Below are 22,346 nucleotides of genomic sequence, written 5' to 3'. Positions count from 1 at the left end.
GGAAGGCAGGGAATTTGAAGGAGGGAGGCTTGGGTGGATTAACGGGGATCATGAAAAGATCATGGACAAGATCGTGGTTTTGGATAGGGCAAGATAAGAGATGGTGGTGAACAGCTGTTTTTAAAACCTGGAGGGAAGAGTGGGATTCATGAGTGTGTGGGAGTTTGCTCTAAAGCTGGAAAAAAAGAGGAATAAAAGAAAGAAGGTGAGCAGTGATTCGTGATTTTGGTAGTTTTCCCAGAAGGGGGTTGCTAGTGGACCATGAGCTCCCTGCAGTAATATGGGCGGTGCAGAAAGCAGACAGATCCAGGGGGGAGGTCGGAGAGGAGACTGGAGAAGACCTGCCTCTGGTGTGAGAATGAGAGACCCAAAGACTCAGCCTCATCATGGGAGATACCAATGATACGAAATGCCTTGGTTTCCACAGTGTGAAACAGCTGAGAAAGGTGAGAGGTGGGAGCACCAGCCCAGAGGGAAGAGAAGTACTCCATCAGACTGTGGAGGATGAAAGCTTTGTACATGGTCAGGAGGTCAGGTATGCCAATGACGGACTTTGCACGATGGAGGATGCCCAATCGGCGACTGGCTTTGGAGGCCAGCTTGGAGATGTTGCTTTCCCAGGAAAGATCATGGCAGATAGTGAGACCAAAAACTTTAAATAAAGGACTTCTTCAAGAGGATTGTTGAGAAAGTAGATGGGGAGGGAGGGTGGGTGGTTCCAGATGGTCCTTTTGGAGTGATGTTGAGTGTGAAATTTGTAAGCATTGAAAGGCATGTTCCACGTGTTGGACCAGCGTGTGATTTTATCCAGATTTGCAGAGTCAAGAGGCTGCTGCTTGCCGGTCTGATTGATGACATGGTACAGCAGATGGTGGAGTCATCAGCAAAGAGATAAATAGGATTTTTCAGAGTTGGAGAGATCATTGATGAAAACCAGAAAAGCACTGGGCCCAGAAGACTGCCTTGAAGAACTCCAGCCTGGACAGGAAAAGGGGATGAGAGAATTAAATTGAGGGCCATACGTTGACTGCTTCAGGAGAGGAAGTCTGCGAGCCATGAGTGGAGATTGTCGTGGATACCATAGGAAGAGAGTTTGTTGAGCAGGGCAGGATGCCAGACCGTATCAAAAGCACACGATATGTCTAAGAGATGGCTCTGATCTCATGTCTGGCATTGAGGGCCTCCATCCATTTTTGGGAAAGCAGAAGCAGCAAGTCCAGGGTGGAGTGACCTGGTCTGAATTTAATTTTGTGATTGGAAATCAGGCCATTGGAGAAGAGGAAGGATTTAATGTTAGAAGCGATGATGGATTCTATAACCTTGATGATGATTGGGAGGGATCTGTTTTTGCACCTTTTTATACAGGGCAGTGATGTTTGCTGATTTCCAAGCAGATGGCAGATGACCTTGAGCAAATGAGAGGGTGAATAGAACAGAGAGAAGGTGAGTAAGAGCAGCAGAGGAGGTGTTTTGGACAATCGGGCTGATGCCGTCTGGACCGATTGAAGAATCTGAGTCGAGGTTTGACAGCAAGCTGTCCACCTTTTCATGAGAAAAGGACACAAAGTCCCGGAACAGCTGGATGCGACTGGGTAAGGTGAGTACAGAAAGCGATGTGTTTGGTACACAAGATTTCGAAGCAAACACAGAGTTTAAGCATTCAGCCTTTTCATGTGCAGTGTCAGCTGTGCATCTCTGAGGTTAGGGAGGGGGTGGCGGGGGATCATCCACCAGAAACAGACTTGATGAGATGTCACCAGGATTTGGAGGAGGGAGACAGGTTTGTGAGTTCAGACTTAAGGTTGGAAAATTGTTGCTTCATGGCTTTCTTCAGGGTAGACACACTTTTTCCAAGCTTTGTGGAAGGAACTGAGATTGCCCTCAGTTGTATTTGCTTTCCATGAGGCGAAGGCAATTTGTTTCAGGACAACTGCCTCACCACAAGCTTCAGTGTACCATGGGAGGGAAGAAGGGTGGGAAAATGAAGACGAGATGGGTTCAGCATAGTCCTCGCCGTTTGATAAGAAAACGATCACAGGCGTTGGACAGAAAGAGAACATCCCTTTGGACCATGATGAAGGATAATTTGCAGAGGTTTCCCGACCAGGTTCAAATGGTTCAAGAATTTAGTTAAGATGATTGACAAAGAAGGATGTAATTGTGTGGCACATTTCTTCAGATGTTCGAGGAAGATGGCAGGTTTATTGAAATAAATAATCATGTCAGATGAAGCTAATTTTGAGCTTCCAGGTTTTGTTAACAAGCAGAACACTCGATTCGGGGTGGAAGAAAATCCTGAGCAGTTCCACCAACAACCTTTACATGGCAAACGTGTCACAGTGTGGTGCGGCATTTCTTGTGCTGGAGTCATTGGGCCATATTATTTTTCAGCTGCCAATGGAGCAACTGTTGCGGTGATACTTGAGCGACAAAGAAATGATAAGATACTTTCTTGCTCCAAAACTAAGGAACTTGGGATTTGATGGTTAAACCTGGTTCCAACAAGGTGGGGCAACTGCTCATTCTGCTTGTGCATCAATGTCATTCCTGAAGGACCTTTTCCTCGATCATCTCATTTCATGATCTGGAGATGTTCCATGGCCAGCCAGAAGTCTGGATTTAACAGCGCTTGATTTCTTCTTGTGGAGGTACCTTAAAACAACTGCCTACCAGACAAGAGCAAGGACTATTCAAGACTTATGGAAGCAAATTGAAGAGGAACGAACCTTTATTCCACTTGAAAGCTTCAGGAAAATAATGCAAAACATTGCTGTTCGTGTGCGTCAAGACATACAGGAAAATGGTGGTCACTTTAAGGGTGTTATTTTGAAGATCAAGGAGTAATAATAAGCTGAAGTATTCCCCTGGAAGGGCTGTTTTGTTTAAATATACATATGAATATTCTCATTTTCTATTAAATTTCTATTTCAACATGAAATATAAATGTGTCAGTTATTTATTGTCCACCCAGTAGAATGGAGCAAGTGCATGTCCACCGACTAACCCACGTGATTAAATACTGTTGTGGTTGACGAAATTCGCAAACCACCATTCAGGTCCCTTAGGTGAGATATCTCTGTAAGTATATGTGTAGTTAGGCCCAAACCCGTTGTTTAGAGGGAATAAATGTCATTCATGCGGGCTGCGACCCTTCTAGATAGCCGTTTTTCTTTTACTATCTTTATTTTGGACCAGCCGCCATTACTACCACCACCAACCACGTCTCAGCAGCCATCACACAACAACCACCAACCGCAACGACGCTTCACAACAACAGCCACGACCCTTACCGTCACAACTCGCCCTCGCAACCATCGCATCACCGTCATTCCCACGCCGTTTGTGGGCACCGATACTGGACTCGTGCAGGGCGCGCACCGAGCAGGGGTGCAAAGCGCCGGCCTTTCCGAAGAAAACGGATCAAAAACGACTCACGCCCACTTCTGTTCCGTCCTATCGGCGAGCGTGGGCGATTTGGCCCCGCCTCCAGGTGCGTTGGAGTAATATCGCTATATGCAAATTCATGGATCAAAAGCATTCACGCCCACTTTTCCTCGGTCCAATGGGAGCCAGTTGGAGGTGAAGGGTCGGAGGTAAAGGGTCGAAGGTGAAGGAGCGAGGCCACGGGGCATATAAGGGGCTGCGTTCGTCAGTCAAGGCAGTAAGAGTTTGGAGTCGGTGGAGTTGGGAAAAGAAGAAGAAGTAGTAGTAGTAGTCAGGCAGTTAAGAGTTCGGAGGGGAGAGAGTGAAGAGTTCGGAGTCGGAGAAGGCGGTTGGACGGAGCTGTGGAGAGGTGGCGGCGGCGAAGGCGGTCGAGGGGGTGCTCGTGTCGGAGTCGGGGAGCTGCGGAGGGAGAGGCCGGCGGCGCGACCGAGGTCGTGGTGGAGACGCTCGTCGCGGGACCCGAGACAGGGAGATATCCACCCCCCCCCCGAGCATCAACAACCCCCTCCTGTTTCCCCCCGCGCTGAGATAGTGCGAGAAGGGGGCCCCGTTCCCACCCCATACCAGGCAGTCCCAGCGAGGCCCGCGGAGTCGGGGCGCCAGCGCCATTTTGCGGCTCATCACCAGACGGGTAGGCCCGACGCGGTCTCAGCCCCAGGCCCGCCTACCCCCCTCATCCTTGAGGGTGGTCCTTTTCTTTTGCTTTGAGTGTATGTGTTGTCGGCGCCGTCTGTGAAGTAAAATTGTATAAGTGTTGCCGTGTGCTCGGTAGTCGGTTAGATCTGCATTGTTGCATTTGCTTTTTGTGTATTATTGTGTTTCTTCTTCTTTTACATTTGCTTTTGGTGTAATTGTATATGTGTGCTTTCCGTTCATCGCGAAATAAATGTGCTTTATGTTGAACTGTTTTCCCGTTTCGCTTCGTCTTTTCCTTTATTGAATCTCCATCTTACTTCACGTAAAGGGTTGGTCGTGGGCTAAAACGCCCGATAATTAATCGAACCGTCGAGGCCGACGATAACACCGCTCGGTTATCCCGATAGTACGGAACGGGTCGCTTAAAGTGGCCCGTGTCCGAAGTCGACCTGCGGCGAGGTGCGATCGCCCGGTCTACCCTCCGTGTGGGTACTTAGGTAGGTCGAATTTGGCGAGCAACCCTATCCCACGCGGGGGGCCGGTTGCACGATCGTGGTGAGGCCGAAAGGTCCACCCGTGACTAGTTCCCGGCGTTAGACCGAGAGGGTCACGACGGGATTGTCCGTCCGGTGGGCGACGTGCCGCGATTCGAGTTACGTGGCCGCTCGCACGCCGGCGGGCGCGAATCCGCAACACTGGTGTCAGGAGTGGGATATAAACTCATCGCCCTCCTCGCGGCACTGGTATCGGAGAACGGGAAAACGGGCTCTCCTGTCTCCAGCTAAATTCACGGGAATCGGTCCAGGGGTGAGAGGAGCGACCCCCGATTCCCTCCAAATTACGAGCGAGCTAAATTAACCCTTTACGAGAAGCAAGATGGCGTCTCAAGGCGAGCGGGAGCCGGGGGTATTAGAAATGGATGTAGAATGTGTAGAATCCATGGCTCAGGATGAAATCCCCGTGCAGGAAATGTTGGTTGTACAGGAAAACGAACTCGCCCAACTGAACCCAGAGCCCGAAATGGGTGCGGCGGCGGCCGCGGTGTATGACACCTCCCCTCCACCTCTCCACCAAAACCCCCCCGATCCTTGCAGAATCGGCTCACCCAAGCGCACCCGACATGGCCAAGCTATTCACCATGCTGGCAAAGATGAATGCAGATGCGCAACAAATGAATACGGAAATGAAAACGAAAATGGATGCAAACACAAATGAAATGAAAGACATGAACGAAAAGATGGATGCGAATACACAGCAAATGAACGGAATGGAAACAAACATGAAGGAAGAAACGAAAAAGCTGCGGGGTGAGAAGCAGAACATGGGCCGAAGCCTGCAGGCGGGCATGAAGGCAGTGACCAGGGAGCTAAAAATGGCGACTCCACGTGTGGGAGCGAACGAGCTCGGAGGGAGTGCAACGGCTGTCGGGCCCGCGGTGGAGGCAGGTGAAAAAATAATTCGGGGGACGTGTTGGGCGAGGGTCGTGACGGTAACCGAGAGGGACAAACTAATTGGGGTGACGGAGACGTGCACGAGGGAGATAACAAGGGAAGAGACAGAAATAATAGTTGAGCCAAGGGAGGTAAAGGGTGAAGAGGTGACTGAGTTGGCAGAGACACGGGAGATGGGAACGATGGAGGGAAGACTACACGATGAAGACGGGGTAAGTGACGCACACACACACGGAGGTAGTGGAGGATAATGGGGGTGAGCTCGCGGACTGGGTGGAGGCCCGGTGCGAGCAGTTGGATGGCCTCCTCCAGGAACGAGGGGAGGGAGTATGCCCCCTTGAGGCGAGTCACGACCAGGTGAGTTCGGTCGTGCTTTGCGAGGTTGAGGGGACGGGTGCTGTGGACAGGTGCACGGAGAGCTTGGGGGGTATAGAGGCCCCGGAGACCCTTGTGGGGACACGAATCCCCAGTGTGGTTGTCCCTGTGTGTGTGGTGCAAGGTGTGAGTGCGTCCCCGTGTGTGGAAGCGACCCCGTGTGTGAGTGGTGTGGTGGCGAATGTGCCGGAGTACGTGCTTCCCAGCACGCCGTGTGTAAAAGGGGCACCGCAAGTGGAAGAGGCCGTGTGTGTGAGTGAAACGGCCAGTATGAATGGAGCACCACGTGTGAGTTGTGTGGTGGCGAGTGTGCCGGAGTGTGTGCTTCCCAGCACGCCGTGTGTGGATGAGACACCGCGGTTGAGTGCCCCCGCGTGTGTGAGTGAGGCACGGTGTATGAGTGAGGCACCGCGGATGAGTGCCCCCGCATGTGTGTGAGGAACGGTGTATGAGTGCCCCCGCGTGTGTGAGTGAGGCACGGTGTGTGAGTGAGGAACCGCGGGCGAGTGCCCCCGCGTGTGTAAGTGGTATGGTTTGTGTGAGGAAAATGGCACGAGTGAGTGAACGGCCGAGTGCAAGGGAGACAGTGTGTGTGAGAGAGCGGTATGTGAGAGAGATGTCGGTTGGCATGCGGGAGCACGCAGCCGCGTCTCCCGGTGTGAATGTAATGGAATGGAGTGTGAGCGTCGTTACACGCAGGAATGCGTGTGTTGAATGGAGACGACGACGGCGACAGAGGAAAGAAAGCCGGGTAGCGGCTGTAGTTGTTTCGTGGACCGTGCCGGGTTCACCCAGCAGTGAGCACGAGGTCCGTGCTGTGCAACGCACGAGGCCCCCACGTGCTCGCTTGCGAGAGTGAAGTCCCGGTCTGGAAACGCCAGCGGTGGATTTGCCGATCCCGCGGACGGACAAAGTTTAGGCAGGATTACGGATTTGGACCGGACGGGTTCTCCACGCGATCGTGTGTGTTAAGCTCCAAGGGGAAAAGCACATGTGTTCGCGTGGGGAACCCCTCGAGACGTGGGGCTTGTTTTTATGCGCACGGTGACGTCATGGCTGCACGTGGGGTTGGAATCCGGCAGGAGGGGTATCCCTGCCGGATGGTACCGTCCAAGGAGGGACGAGGTACACGTGCAGCTGCATGACGTCATGGGCAGGTGCAAAGTGCGCGAGCTGTGAGTTGCCGCACTGGTGCGTATGCAAAGAAAAAAAAAAGCAAGCCTCACTTTCGGGTGCACAGGATTCCTGGGCAAGGGGTGGAAGACCCCTTATCTGGGCACAGGATGGAAACTAGTTAGGGAAGGGGTTAGCTTAGTTAGACCGACTTCATGGGGCAGGGGTAAGTCCTCATGGAGTCCGTGGAATGGATTAGTTAGAGGGATTGTCGCCAGATTTAGGTTGGGAAATAAAATAATTTTTGGAATAGATTTAGAGACAGTGACAGACTTGTGGATGTGTAGCGGGGACGTAGCTTAGCTACGCAGGTTAAAAGGAACGTGCAACTAGTTTAAGGGACGACGTGGGAGCACGAGTTAGTTAGGGGAGGTAGTTAGAAGGATGGCAGAGTTCACTGGTGTGTGTGTTGAAGAGTTGTTGGTGAGTGAGTGAGGCCAGCGGGTCTGTGTGAGTGGAGCGAATGGGGAATGCATGGTGCGATGAGTGATTGGGGGGAGGAGTGACTCCCGCCCAATGGACCCCGGGGTCAGTGTAGAGTGAGTTAGGGGTTTAGTCAAATTGAAAAATGGAGGTTGTTTTGTTGTTGGTGGGAGTGTCGGCTCGAAACCTGTTTGGAGGGGTGCAGGAGCCCTGTTGACGGGCTGGGAGCGTGGCTGCGAAAAGTGAGTATCGCTGAGTGGGTACCCCGGGCACCAGGCTAGTCGGCCGTGGTAGGCCAAGGGCCCTTTGAGGGGCCGGGATAGCGTAGTGGGCACGGGTGCGCCTGCTTGGTGCGGGGGCCCGGGGCGCCATTAGCCGCGTGGGCAGTGTTGTGGGCACGGGTGACCCTCGGAAAGGGGCCCGGGAAGCCAGCCTGCCACGTGAGCGTTTCAGGGAGGTGCCATGGGGGCACTCCCGGTGTTTTGGGAGCTGGTAGGCTCGGAGGCAGTGTAGTGCCCGGGGGTTCCATAGCGGGAGATTCGGCAGAGGGTCGTGCCTGCCAAAGGGAGCCACGTGTCCCAGCCATGAGACCGTGTGAGGGCACGGAGAGAAAATTGGGGGGCGAGGCCCGAAATTGTGAGGACACCAACACAGGCGACGGGATTCTGGGTTGTTAGAACCAATAGTTTAAGCGAGAGGCGCTTGTTGAAAGCCCCGGGGTAGTTTAACAGTTAAATGGTTAGGGTAGATTAGGAGATGTACCCCTCCGCACCATCCATCCCCTCACTCTCGTTGTGGGCCGCTGGACCCACTTTGTGTTATAGATCGCTGAAGTCTGGGGAGGCCATTCTGAGGCTTCGTTGGGCCTCGGCACAGGACGCTCGCTCTCCCTTGTTCCCCTCCGGGAAGGGAACGTAGGGGTTGGGAGTAGGCTAGGTGACAGGATAGGTTAGCCGAACAAGGACAGTACAGGGGGTTAGGGGACGATTTATAGTGGGGAAGTAAAAAAAATAATAATAATAAAAAAATAAGTTGGGGCTAAATTGGGGTTTGACAAATTAAGGGAGTGGGTATAGACAATGACAGGCAAAGGCGATAGGTTGGGAGGGAGACCGTAGGGTAGGCCCGAGCCCGCCTTCCGAGTGGCCAGCACCATCGCACTCCCTCCACCAACCTCCACCGAACGGCAAAGGCTGGCCAGCTTCATCTGCTGACTGCGTTGCTGCAAGGCAAAGGCCGGCCCACTTCATCAGCAGCTGTTGTTTTGCTGCAAGGCCTGTGCCGGCTGGATCGTCTGCAGCTGCTGTGCTGCAAGGCCTGTGCCGGCCGGATCGTCTGCAGCTGTTTTCTGCAAGGCCTGTGCCGGCCGGATCGTCTGCAGCTGTTTTCTGCAAGGCCTGTGCCGGCCAGTTCGTCTGCCGGCTGTGTTTGCCTGCAGCGGCCTTCTTCTGCGGGCTGTGTTTGCCTGCTGCCTTTGCCATGCCATGCCCACTGCCCCTGTTCACCAGCCCCGTTCAATTTTTGCTTTGCCCCCCCTGTTCATTGCCATGTGCGCCAGGATCAGAAAGCAACAGTTTGCAAGCTGCGAGAACTGCCCTGTTGGCAGCTACAACACGGGCCTGCAGTGGCGGCCCGTGCACCGTGTTTGCGTTCAGTTCAAACCATTCATCCATCCATTCGTTGTGTTCATTGTGTGTGCCACTTGAGCTGGCACGGAGACTACGTTTGTGCAGCCCATGCACCGTTGTGGTTCACTGCGTTCAGTTCAAAAGGGAAGGCCTTGGACTGCGTGTGAGCAGCCGGCCACGTTCCCTGTCACCTGCATTGTTTGAGTCAGAGACTGCATGCGAGCAGCCTGGCTCCCTGCTAACTGCTTTCTTTTTGCAGAGTTCATTGATCCTGGGCCATGGTTTAGTGTAAAATTTGTAAGTTAAGGTTAAGATGTACTGTAAATATGAGTGCGCCCCCGGCATGTCTGTCCTAGTGCCGGCAATTTTATTTAAGTCGTCCGTGTGAGTGAGTTTGTTTAGGTAGTTACTCAGCCCTCAGGTTATTTATTTTGGGGACACGAATACCATGAATGTCGCACTCAGGGATCCGTAGGTAAAATGTACTAGGGGAAAACTACACATGATGGCACACGAAAATTTGACGACTCGGGACGAGTCTGTAAAAAGGGGAGGGGGTAGTGTTGTGGTTGACGAAATTCGCAAACCACCATTCAGGTCCCTTAGGTGAGATATCTCTGTAAGTATATGTGTAGTTAGGCCCAAACCCGTTGTTTAGAGGGAATAAATGTCATTCATGCGGGCTGCGACCCTTCTAGATAGCCGTTTTTCTTTTACTATCTTTATTTTGGACCAGCCGCCATTACTACCACCACCAACCACGTCTCAGCAGCCATCACACAACAACCACCAACCGCAACGCCGCTTCACAACAACAGCCACGACCTTTACCGTCACAACTCGCCCTCGCAACCATCGCATCACCGTCATTCCCACGCCGCTTGTGGGCACCGATACTGGACTCGTGCAGGGCGCGCACCGAGCAGGGGTGCAAAGCGCCGGCCTTTCCGAAGAAACGGATCAAAAACGACTCACGCCCACTTCTGTTCCGTCCTATCGGCGAGCGTGGGGCGATTTGGCCCCGCCTCCAGGTGCGTTGGAGTAATATCGCTATATGCAAATTCATGGATCAAAAAGCATTCACGCCCACTTTTCCTCGGTCCAATGGGGAGCCAGTTGGAGGTGAAGGGTCGGAGGTAAAGGGTCGAAGGTGAAGGAGCGAGGCCACGGGGCATATAAGGGGCTGCGTTCGTCAGTCAAGGCAGTAAGAGTTCGGAGAAAGTTAAGAGTTCGGAGTCGGTGGAGTTGGGAAAAGAAGTAGTAGTAGTCAGGCAGTTAAGAGTTCAGAGGGGAGAGAGTGAAGAGTTCGGAGTCGGAGAAGGCGGTTGGACGGAGCTGTGGAGAGGTGGCGGCGGCGAAGGCGGTCGAGGGGGTGCTCGTGTCGGAGTCGGGGAGCTGCGGAGGGAGAGGCCGGCGGCGCGACCGAGGTCGTGGTGGAGACGCTCGTCGCGGGACCCGAGACAGGGAGATATCCACCCCCCCCCAAGCATCAACAACCCCCTCCTGTTTCCCCCCCCCCACGCTGAGATAGTGCGGGAAGGGGGCCCCGTTCCCACCCCATACCAGGCAGTCCCAGCGAGGCCCGCGGAGTCGGGGCGCCAGCGCCATTTTGCGGCTCATCACCAGACGGGTAGGCCCGACGCGGTCTCGGCCCCAGGCCCGCCTACCCCCCTCATCCTTGAGGGTGGTCCTTTTCTTTTGCTTTGAATGTATGTGTTGTCGGCGCCGTCTGTGAAGTAAAATTGTATAAGTGTTGCCGTGTGCTCGGTAGTCGGTTAGATCTGCATTGTTGCATTTGCTATTTGTGTATTATTGTGTTTCTTCTTCTTTTACATTTGCTTTTGGTGTAATTGTATATGTGTGCTTTCCGTTCATCGCGAAATAAATGTGCTTTATGTTGAACTGTTTTCCCGTTTCGCTTCGTCTTTTCCTTTATTGAATCTCCATCTTACTTCACGTACAGGGTTGGTCGTGGGCTAAAACGCCCGATAATTAATCGAACCGTCGAGGCCGACGATAACACCGCTCGGTTATCCTGATAGTACGGAACGGGTCGCTTAAAGTGGCCCGTGTCCGAAGTCGACCTGCGGCGAGGTGCGATCGCCCGGTCTACCCTCCGTGTGGGTACTTAGGTAGGTCGAATTTGGCGAGCAACCCTATCCCACGCGGGGGGCCGGTTGGCACGATCGTGGTGAGGCCGAAAGGTCCACCCATGACTAGTTCCCGGCGTTAGTCCGAGAGGGTCACGACGGGATTGTCCATCCGGTGGGCGACGTGCCGCGATTCGAGTTACGTGGCCGCTCGCACGCCGGCGGGCGCGAATCCGCAACAATACTTTCAACATCTCATGTTTAAATGTAAGTTGGACCGTGACTGTGTCTATTACAAGTACTATTGGAAGGTACCTTTGGAACCTTTGGACCCTTTATATGCTGTGACCCCTCAGTACCCCAAATCCTCATGTTTGCCTTGTTGGTTGACCAAGTAAGTTGCACATTAAAACTCCTGAGAAAAGTGAAGGAGTTTAATTTTTTAGTTTAATCACTGATTACATACACATGAAACCTATTACTGTGCACTTATTTTGAAACCTTTCAAACCAATAATTTTCTCCTGAAGTGATTTAGGGTTAATTGGGAAAAGGGGTTGAATGCTTATGCAACTGAGAATCATCTGATTACCCATGCCAACAAAGGTGGATGGAGGTTATGTTTTCACCCCCATCTGTTTGTTTGTTTTTGAACAAAATTTCTCAAAAAGTTGTTGACGGATTTGGACGAAATTTGTTGGAGAGCTTGGGTATGCGATCCGGACAATATGATTAGATTTTGGTGATGATCCCAATCCGGATCTGGATGCAAGTTTTCCAAGTGATTCTTCGCCATTGAGTGATTGGCCAAAAACGACGGATAGAAGGTTATCTCAAAAAGTTGTGGATGAATTTGGACGAAACTTGATGGAGAGGTTTGGTATGTAACGAGGAAGTATTCATTTCGATTTTGGTGAAGATTTAATCCAGATCCAGATCAGAGTATTTTTAAGTGATTCTTCACTGTTGAATCATCAGGCAAAACCGATGTACAAGAGTGATATTTCAAAAAATTATGCACGGATTCGGCCAAAATTTGGTGGATGAGTTGGTAATGTGATAAGAAGAAGCCAATTAAATTTTAGTTGAGGTCCGAATCCAGATCTGGCCTATCAGTGAGATACAAAACATAAACTAATCAGCCTTGCGGAGGTATGAGCTCCACCGAATGCCTTTATAGTTTTCTCTGTTAATCTGACTTGTTCACATTTTATCTGCATTTTTTAGTTTTATCACTTCGGAATAGTTTGTTAAGACGACATATTAAGTTTGATTTGAAAGCATCAATAAATAAGCTCAGGTGGCATCAACATGTGAAACCTGGGAGGGTTGAATACCTTTGCAGGCCACTGCATAATAGGAGCCATGCATGCATGTTCCAGACCCCTCACTACCTTTAAACCCCTTGACACCTGAAGACCCCTTTGTACTCTCAAAGACCCCTAAGATCCCCAAGGACCTTGAGAACTCAAAGATATGTTGAAATCCTTCAGGTGCTTGAGACTCCTCATGACCTTGAAGACCCACCACCCACCCAAAAAACTTTCAGACTCCAAAGACAACCAAAACCCTTAGGACCCCCTCCCCCCCCCTCCCCCCGCGACCACGATCCTTTCGACTCCACAGACCATTTCTACATTTACTGCCCTTATGGATGAAGTAAGGATCACATTGATGAAAACGTCACTTGTCTTCCTTACCAGTGAATGTGGAGCTTTTTTTTGTGCTTCCTCTGTCGATTGAACCAGGAAGATGGTTTAAATGATGTTACGATGACAAATAAAAAGATGCCAATTGTGACGAACACGACGTCACGAAGTTTGGAGACCACTGATTCCTCCACAGCGTTTTTCTCGAAAATCTATGGACATGGAAAAAAGGGCAGGGAGAGGAGAAAAGTTTGTTAACCCGTCCCTCACGCAGTGGAAGGTGGGGTTTTGCAATCACGTGTGTGTGCGTGCGTGCGTCCGGTCCGTAACTTGTGACAATTTGAAATTTTTAAATCAAATTTTCAAGAAAGCTTTATTATTAGAATATTAGAATATGGAGAAGAAAAAATAAAATAATTTTGTGAAAAGGTCAAAAGGTCAAATTCACCGAAAATCATCAATTTAATGCAATTCACCTGAAATTCCAATTTACCATTTGAGCTTTGTCATTAAATTTTCAGCATAACTTTCTCATGAGAATATGGAGAAAATAAATTAATGTTTTGGTCAAAAGGTCAAAGTTCAGCATCACATAAAATCACTAATTTTCATGCAATTGATCTGAAATTTTAAGAATTAGCATATTGGGTTACTGAATTGGTTCACCAATTAAAAGGTAGAAGCAGAATTAAATGGTTTTTTTTTTGATCAAACGGCAAAGGTCAAGATCACCCAAAATCGTGAACAGCTTTCACTGAAGGTGAAAGGAGGTTATATTTTCCAGCTGTTATAATCATCATCATCATCATCATCATCATCATCATCATCATTATCATCATCAGCCTGTTTTCAATCCTCTGCAGGATGAAGGTGTTGAACTCACACTGGGTATATTGGTTTCATGACCATGCTTGTCAAGCACAGTTTAACAAGAGAGTTTGGGAAGCAATTTGTGATTTGTTCAGAATGCTGGCGATAACTCGTCGAGTCTTTGCAAGAAACACCTTGGGATCTTTAATGTCCACCAACGAGAAAAGCATTCCATGAAGATTCCTCCATCAACACGACCATGAAGATTCCTCCATTTACACGACCATGCCGATTCCTCCATCTACACGACCATGAAGATTCCTCCATCTCCACGACCATGAAGATTCCTCCAGCTTCATGACCATGAAGATTCCTCCATCTACACGACCATGAAGATTCCTCCATCTACACGACCATGAAGATTCCTCCATCGACACGACCATGAAGATTCCTCCATATACACGACCATGAAGATTCCTCCATCTACACGACCATGAAGATTCCTCCATATACACCACCATGAAAATTCCTCCATCTACATGACCATGAAGATTCCTCCATCTACATGACCATGAAGATTCCTCCATCTACACGACCATGAAGATTCCTCCAACTCCAGGACCATGAAGATTCCTCCATCAACACGACCATGAAGATTCCTCCATCTACACGACCATGAAGATTCCTCCATCTACACGACCATGAAGATTCCTCCATCTACACGACCATGAAGATTCCTCCATCGACACGACCATGAAGATTCCTCCATATACACGACCATGAAGATTCCTCCATCTACACGACCATGAAGATTCCTCCATATACACCACCATGAAAATTCCTCCATCTACATGACCATGAAGATTCCTCCATCTACATGACCATGAAGATTCCTCCATCTACACGACCATGAAGATTCCTCCAACTCCAGGACCATGAAGATTCCTCCATCAACACGACCATGAAGATTCCTCAATCTACACGACCATGAAGATTCCTCTATCCTCACGACCATGAAGATTCCTCCATCTACATGACCATGAAGATTCCTCCATCAACACGACCATGAAGATTCCTCCATATACACGACCATGAAGATTCCTCCATATACACCACCATGAAAATTCCTCCAACTCCAGGACCATGAAGATTCCTCCATCAACACGACCATGAAGATTCCTCAATCTACACGACCATGAAGATTCCTCTATCCTCACGACCATGAAGATTCCTCCATCGACACGACCATGAAGATTCCTCCATCAACACGACCAAGAAGATTCCTCCATCTACACGACCATGAAGATTCCTCCATCAACACGACCATGAAGGTTCCTCCATCTACACGACCATGAAGATTCCTCCATCTACACGACCATGAAGGAACTTTTGCCTTGAAGCGACAAATTCCAACTTTACCTAATGGGGAAACTTATCCCGAAACCTGCAGTTTCCAACCAAATACAAACTCTCTTTATATTCCTCATCACATCCTCATGGCAATGAGGTATCACAACCGTTTAAAGGGCAGACAAGGAAGATTAAATATGGGATTTAATCTGGGCACCAACACACAATGGACTACTCTTTTTAAAGGCTACTCCAGGAATCATAGACTTACACAAAAAAGTGCCACTGAACAAGGCAGCCAACTTAATTTGGTCTCTGAATATCCTGGTTGTGGTGCACAAGGACGACAGTTTTTAATCTTCGGATCCGATAACATTGGAATCAAACTCACAGAAGAAAACAGAAAATGTCCTTTACAGTTTCCCTGTAAAATTACAAATGTATCCTATTTATCCCACTTGAAAAGTACCAACGTGTATTTCCCACGTATCAGAAACAAGATGTTCCCAGAAAAATAACTCATTTTCACTCTGCTTTATAAAGCTGTTTCCATTTTTGCATGAAATTAAGCTATCCAAACATTATTCTACATCTCTGACAACAAAGGAAATATGTTCACGTTATTCCTTGACCCTCCAAACATGTGTAGATTCCTTATTTACAAATGTCCATGAACCAGAAGTTGAGATATTTACGAAAATGAGAATTTCCATAATGGCGGATCCGAATGAGCACATCAATGCATTTAAAATTATTTCCACTACTTTTACTCAAACAGAAAATAGTTGTGTTTCCCTCAAACACCAACAGACATCATAAGTCACAGTTATGTACACCAGGCCCAGGTAATTCATTCTATTGATTAATCTGATTTTGCATGATTTTCGAATGATTCATTGTGCTTTGTATTTTATGCTAATTAGCCAACTTAAAAAAATTCAAAAATATTTTAATATATTTTTTGCCAACCTGTCTTGTATCTGGCAACACGTAAGTTCCGATTTTTTGACAAAAAACTGACATGTGGTAATTACAAGTAAAGAAAATGGAAATTTTTGCATTTTTGTGGGAATTCTTGTGTTTTCGTCAAATTGAATTTACATGCAAATAGGCTAATTTGCATAAACAAAATATATTTTAATACGTAAATGTATAAACTTTAATTTGACACCAACTTTGTGATTTTATGTTTATATTTGACAGAGATGTTGACATTTTGCCGATCTTTGTGAGATTCGTCTATTTTTGATTGGTTGCCATGGAAACAGATAAAGCAGAGTGAAAATGAGTTATTTTTCTGAGACTTGGGACAAATATGAACACTGGTATCAGGGCGGGGGGGTCGTGTGGGGTGTGGGGCGGGGGTGTGGGAGGAGAGGTCGGGGTGGGGGGAGGGGGTGCAAGGGAGGTCCTACTGGACCCCGGCCCATAATAAATGTGAATTGTCACAACTTCCCGACTCTATGATACAAGACGCCATTTGTATTTTTCCCTCCTCCATCCGTACTGTGTGGGGAATCCCGTGCGGACACGAACAACTTGCTCATGTTACAAACTCACAATACACCCCCTGTTCTCTCTAACATCAAACCACACAAACTCCTGATAAACTCACTCCTTCCGTGTTGTGTCCCTTCCCGACTCCACCATCCCTTACAATCCCCACTTACCTGCAGCGGAGGTCGCCATGTCCCACCAAGGACGAACAACACCAAGATCACCGTAACAATCCACATCTCTGTCCTGTTCGTCGATGCTCGATCCTCCAACTGACGCTTCACATCCATCACCTCTCCACCTTGTCTGTTCCCGAACGTTGGAATGATCATTGTGACGTCACACAACCTCTGTGACGTTGAGGTTCGGTGTTTGACGACGACGAATTGATCGGTTCCAGATACAGAGAGGAGAATTTATTTTAATTTTTCACCGATTCTTCACAATTCAGGGATGGGGTAAAAACGATATATGGCACGATATCCCAAAAAGTTATATGGACGGAATATGATCAGTGACGTCATGCCAAATATTGAGATCCCGGATGTTGACAAATGGCTGTGACGTCATCGACAGATCAACTGTCACATTCGGTTTTAACATCACACACATAATATCATTTGAATCCCAAAACGAGTGATAAATGAAATAAACACATTTTATCTTGGAAAACAAAACCATAATTAACACTCACACGTCACACTCACGAAATCTCGATGAAGAATTGATTTTAACACCAAACTGTGTATTTTAATAAATAATGTGTGAACGACATGGATTCACTTCCTGTGTTGTTATCGGTAATTTTGACTGTTATTATGTAAATATAGAATGTTCAATGTAAATATGCAATACATAATTACGTCACAGGATGTGACGTCAGATGTGGGAGGAATCTGGTGGGCTGGGTCAGAATGGCGGATGTGGGTCGAGTCGTGAGTTGTCGGCACATCCTTCTTCCCACGTTATGACGTATTTGTTTTCATCTGTAATAAACAGTTAATATTTGGCTGTTGTTGAATCCTTGAAAACATCATCGTGACATTAATATCTGAAATGAACGTGATGACCTTTGATTGAACCGGATGTTATTGTATGTTATGACAAATCACGTGATGTTGAAGAAGGATTAATTTTGTTTTTGTTCATATTGAGATTTCCTCAACATTGTTCACATAAATTCAAAATCTTCGAGAAAATTTGGGCGGGGCCTGCGCGCAGATTGTTGTTCCCCCTCCGTCATTGGGCGGGGCCTGCGCGCAGATTGATGTTCCCCCTCCGTCATTGGGCGGGGCCTGCGCGCAGATTGATGTTCCCCCTCCGTCATTGGGCGGGGCCTGCGCGCAGATGAACGTTCCCCCTCCGTCATTGGGCGGGGCCTGCTCACAGATTGATGTTCCCCCTCCGTCATTGGGCGGGGCCTGCGCGCAGATGAACGTTCCCCCTCCGTCATTGGGCGGGGCCTGCGCGCAGATTGATGTTCCGCCTCCCTCGCCCCGCCCATTCGAGTTTCTCAAGTGAGTCCTCTCAGTCGCGACCTCTGGTTGTCGTTCGAGTCGGACCCCACTTGTCACCGCTGAAGGTGAGCGAGCATTGGGCGGGTTTGAGGTGAACAAGAACGATCTTGGGGAAACGAACAGAACCGATTCCTCTCAGGTCAATGCTGACTATACATCGTCCGGTCACGTGATCGCCATCATGAAGGTTTCTGATGGGGTGAATGGTTGAGGGTTGTGGGATGAGGGATCTCCTTGAGAGGGAGCAAGTTTGAGGTTCTGTAAGTGAACTTCATGTCTTGATTGCTTGACGTGTGAAGGAAGAGATCGAGTCAAACCACAGTGTGTATTAAATAAAAGTGTGTGTACTTACTTGTGGTGTGAGGAGAGAGAGAGGAAACGAACGATGAAGGGAATGTAAGGAATCCAATCTGAAGAGAAGAAATCTTGTCCAATCTGAGAGAGAAGACAAGAAATGTGACGATCCACTCCGTGGGATTACCTCCTGTGTCGCTGTCCTCCATCGGGGAAACTCACCGGATGACTGGATTGGGGCAAAGCCTTCGGGATTCCCAATCTTTGATGACAGGAGGGAAACCATGGGGTAACATTACCGGGTCAGATTGTGGTGGTGTGTGTCGGGGTGGTGCTGAGGTGTCGTCCACTAGACGGCGATCTCCTTGTGTTAACCTGAGACGGTCCCTTCGGGTGGGTGCCTGGAATGTCCTATCCCTAAGAGAGGATGATCACCTGTCTCTGTTATCATCTGAGCTCAAGCGTTTGGACATCGGGATTGCAGCTCTCTCTGAGGTTCGGAGACCGGATTGCGGCGAGATAATGGTGGGTGGTTACACCTACTATTGGTCTGGTCGCTCTGATGGTTACCATACCCAAGGAGTTGCTGTAGCTGTGTCCAATAAGCTGACCCCAATGATAATTGAGGTAACACCGGTCAACGAGCGTATTATGAGATTAAGGATTCGTCACTCCTTAGGTGTCATTTCCCTGGTCTCTATTTATGCTCCGACTGAGGCGAGTGATCTTACCGTGAAGGATGCATTCTACGCCACACTCGAGTCTGTGGTTGATCAGTGCCCCAGACGAGATACACTTCTAGTCTTGGGGGATTTCAATGCATCGACTGGAACTGATAGGGATGGTTATGAGGTGTGTGTTGGTCCCCATGGGTCAGGAACTATGAACCAGAATAGCACTAAGTTCCTTGACTTTGCAAGAAGTCATGGACTTAGGGTAGCTGGTTCATGGTTTCAGCGCCCGCAAGCTCATCGCTGGACTTGGTATTCCAACGCTGGCGGTGTGGCAAAGGAGATTGACCATGTCCTCATTGACGGTCGTTGGAGGATGATCCAGAACTGCAGGGTCTACCGGAGTGCTCAGTTCCTCAATACTGACCACAGGCTTGTTGTAGCAACTCTAAAGCTGCACCTTAAATCCTGGAGAATGGTACCATCCCAGCCTAGGCTGGATGTTGCCAAGCTCAGGGATGAGAGAGTAGCTGAGGAGTTTGCGAACAGGCTGAGTGGACACTTGGGGGTCTGGGTGCTTTGGGGGTCCTGAAGAGTTGTGGAGCACCTTCAAGACCACCGTCCTTGATGTTGCCGGTGGATGCCTTGGAGTTCACCGCAGGGCAAAGAAGAATTTTGTCTCTCAAGGGACACTGGATACCATTGACCAGAGTCGCAGGGCCAGGCTGAATGGCAGAGCTGAGCTGTTCAGGGAGCTGAGGCGTAAAACTGTACGTGCACTGAGGGTGGACAAGGAGGCCTATGTGCGAGGAATCTGTGAGGGGTAGAGCATCACCTGTGGACAGGTGATTCTCGTCCCGCTTACAGGGGAATTCGCGCATTACGTTCATCCAAGCCCATCCCTCGGAGCACTGCAGTTCGAGCAGAGAGTGGTAGGCTCTTGACAGAGGAGTCTGAAGTGAAGGCCCGCTGGGCCGGTTACTTTGAGCGGTTGTACCAGGCTGATCCCCCAGCTGTCGAGTTGGACGTCAAGGGTGTTACAATCCCTGTTGCTGACCCTCGAATCAACTGTGGTCCACCATCGCTTGTGGAAACACGGGCTGCGGTGAACCAGTTGAAACGGGGCAAAGCTCCAGGGATCTGTGGCATCCATGCTGAACTTCTCAAGGCTGGTGGAAATGCTGCACTCGCGTCGTTGCATGCAGTTTTGTGCTCTGCCTGGAACACAGGCATCATCCCAACTGACTGGAAGAGGGGCCTTGTTGTCCCTCTCTGGAAAGGGAAGGGTGATCGCCAAGACTGCAACAACTACCGAGGGGTGACGCTGCTCTCAGTGCCGGGCAAGGTCTTTGCTCGGATAATTCTTGATAGGGTTCGCCACCATCTGCTTGAGCACCAGCGTCCAGAGCAGTCAGGCTTTACACCAAAGAGGTCAACGATTGACCGTATCCTTGCTCTTCGTGTCCTCACTGAACGCAGACGAGAGTTTCGGCAGGGGCTGCTTGCAGCCTATGTTGATCTCTGTAAAGCGTTCGATTCAGTGAATCGGGATGTCCTCTGGAGGATTCTTGGTCTTCGTGGGGTGCCACCGAAACTGATCGATCTGATGTCTGAACTCTACTCTGGTACTGAGAGTGCTGTGAAGTGTGGTGGTACCGCCTCTGACTTATTTCCAGTTGTTACTGGAGTTCGTCAGGGATGTGTACTTGCCCCCACACTTTTCAGCACTTGTATGGACTGGATTTTTGGGAGGATGTCGGAGAGATCAAGTTGCGGTGCATCGTTTGGCAATGTCAAGATCTCGGACCTTGATTTTGCAGATGATGCAGTCATCTTTGCGGAGACTTTAGACATCCTCTTGGGGGCCCTCGAGGTGCTGAATGAGGAGTCGGAGCCGTTGGGATTACGGATTTCTTGGGTCAAAACAAAGATCCAGGCTTTCGGTGACATCTTGGATGCTGCTGTCCTGTCTGTGTCTGTTTGTGGTGAGGATGTTGAGGTCGTGGATAGATTCACTTACCTTGGCAGTGATATTCATGTCTCCGCAGGTTGTGAGCCGGAGGTCAATAGACGTCTGGGTCGGGCCTGGGGAGTCATGGATTCACTGGATCATGGGGTGTGGCGCTGCCGGTACCTGTGCGGGAGGACGAAAGTCCGAGTCTTCAGGTCCTTGGTACTTCCAGTCTTGCTCTATGGGTGCGAGACTTGGACTTTGACCAAGGATCTGAGACGGAGACTTAATTCCTTTGGTACCAGGTCTCTTCGGAGAATCCTTGGCTATCGCTGGTCGGATTTTGTGTCCAACGAGCGGTTGCTGAGAGAGACTCGGATGAGATTTGTTACCTGCATAGTCCGTGAGCGTCAGCTGCGGCTGTATGGACATGTGGCTCGTTTTCCTGATGCTGATCCTGCTCACCAGATTCTCTCAGCGAGGGAGTCTCATGAGTGGAGGAGGCCAGTGGGCCGACCACGTGCCTCATGGTTGCAGCAGGTTGACCATCATCTCAAGGAGATGGGGATGGGCCTGGCATCTGCCTGGGGGATGGCCAGACGGAGGCCCCTGGAGTACCGGCGGAAAGTGGACGCAGCGACGCGCTGTTCTGGCACATGCTCCCATACCTGACCTGTCCCTTCGGGTGGGTGCCTGGAATGTCCTATCCCGAAGAGAGGATGATCACCTGTCTGTTATCATCTGAGGTCAAGCGTTTGAACATCGGTATTGCAGCACACTCTGAGGTTCAGAGACCGGATTGCGGAAACATCATGGTGGGTGGTTGCACCTACTATTAGTCTGGTCACTCTGATGGTTTCCAAGCCCAAGGAGTTGCTGAATTTGTGTCCATTAAGTTGACTCTCATGATGATTGAGGTAACACCGGTTAATGAGCATATTATGAGACTAACGATTCGTCACTCCTTGAGTGTCATTTCCATTGTCTCTGTATATGCTCCGACTGGGGCGAGTGATCTCACCATGAAGGATGCATTCTCTGCCACGCTCGAGTCTGTGGTTGAGCAGTGCCCGAGGCGAGATACTCTTCGAGTCTTGGGGATTTCAATGCATCAACTGCAACTGAAAGCGATGGTTATGAGACATTTTTTGTTAGTCCCCATGAGTCTGGAACTGTTAACCAGAATAGCACAAAATTCCTTGACTTTGCAAGAGGTCATGGACTTCAAGTGGCTGATTCATGGTTTCAGCCCCCACAGGCTCATCGCTGGATTTGGTATTCCAACGCTGGTGGTGTGGCAAACGAGATTGACCATATGCTCGTTGATCGTCACTGAAGGATGGTCCAGAACTGCAGGGACGACCGGAGTGCTCAGTTTCTCAATGCTG

General features: G+C 49.6%; 1 protein-coding gene across 1 annotated transcript in view; it reads right to left on the bottom strand.

Moving 5' to 3' along the window:
* LOC147015450 (uncharacterized) overlaps positions 1-22,346 on the bottom strand; it is a 44,869-nt gene that overhangs the window by 4,045 nt on the left and 18,478 nt on the right. The window lies entirely within an intron of this gene.

The sequence above is a fragment of the Eptatretus burgeri genome, chromosome 12 (assembly GCF_056783735.1).
Source record: "Eptatretus burgeri isolate ZD-2024b chromosome 12, Ebu_testis_v1, whole genome shotgun sequence".
Lineage (NCBI taxonomy): Eukaryota > Metazoa > Chordata > Myxini > Myxiniformes > Myxinidae > Eptatretus > Eptatretus burgeri.
This window is presented reverse-complemented; position numbering and strand designations above follow the sequence as displayed.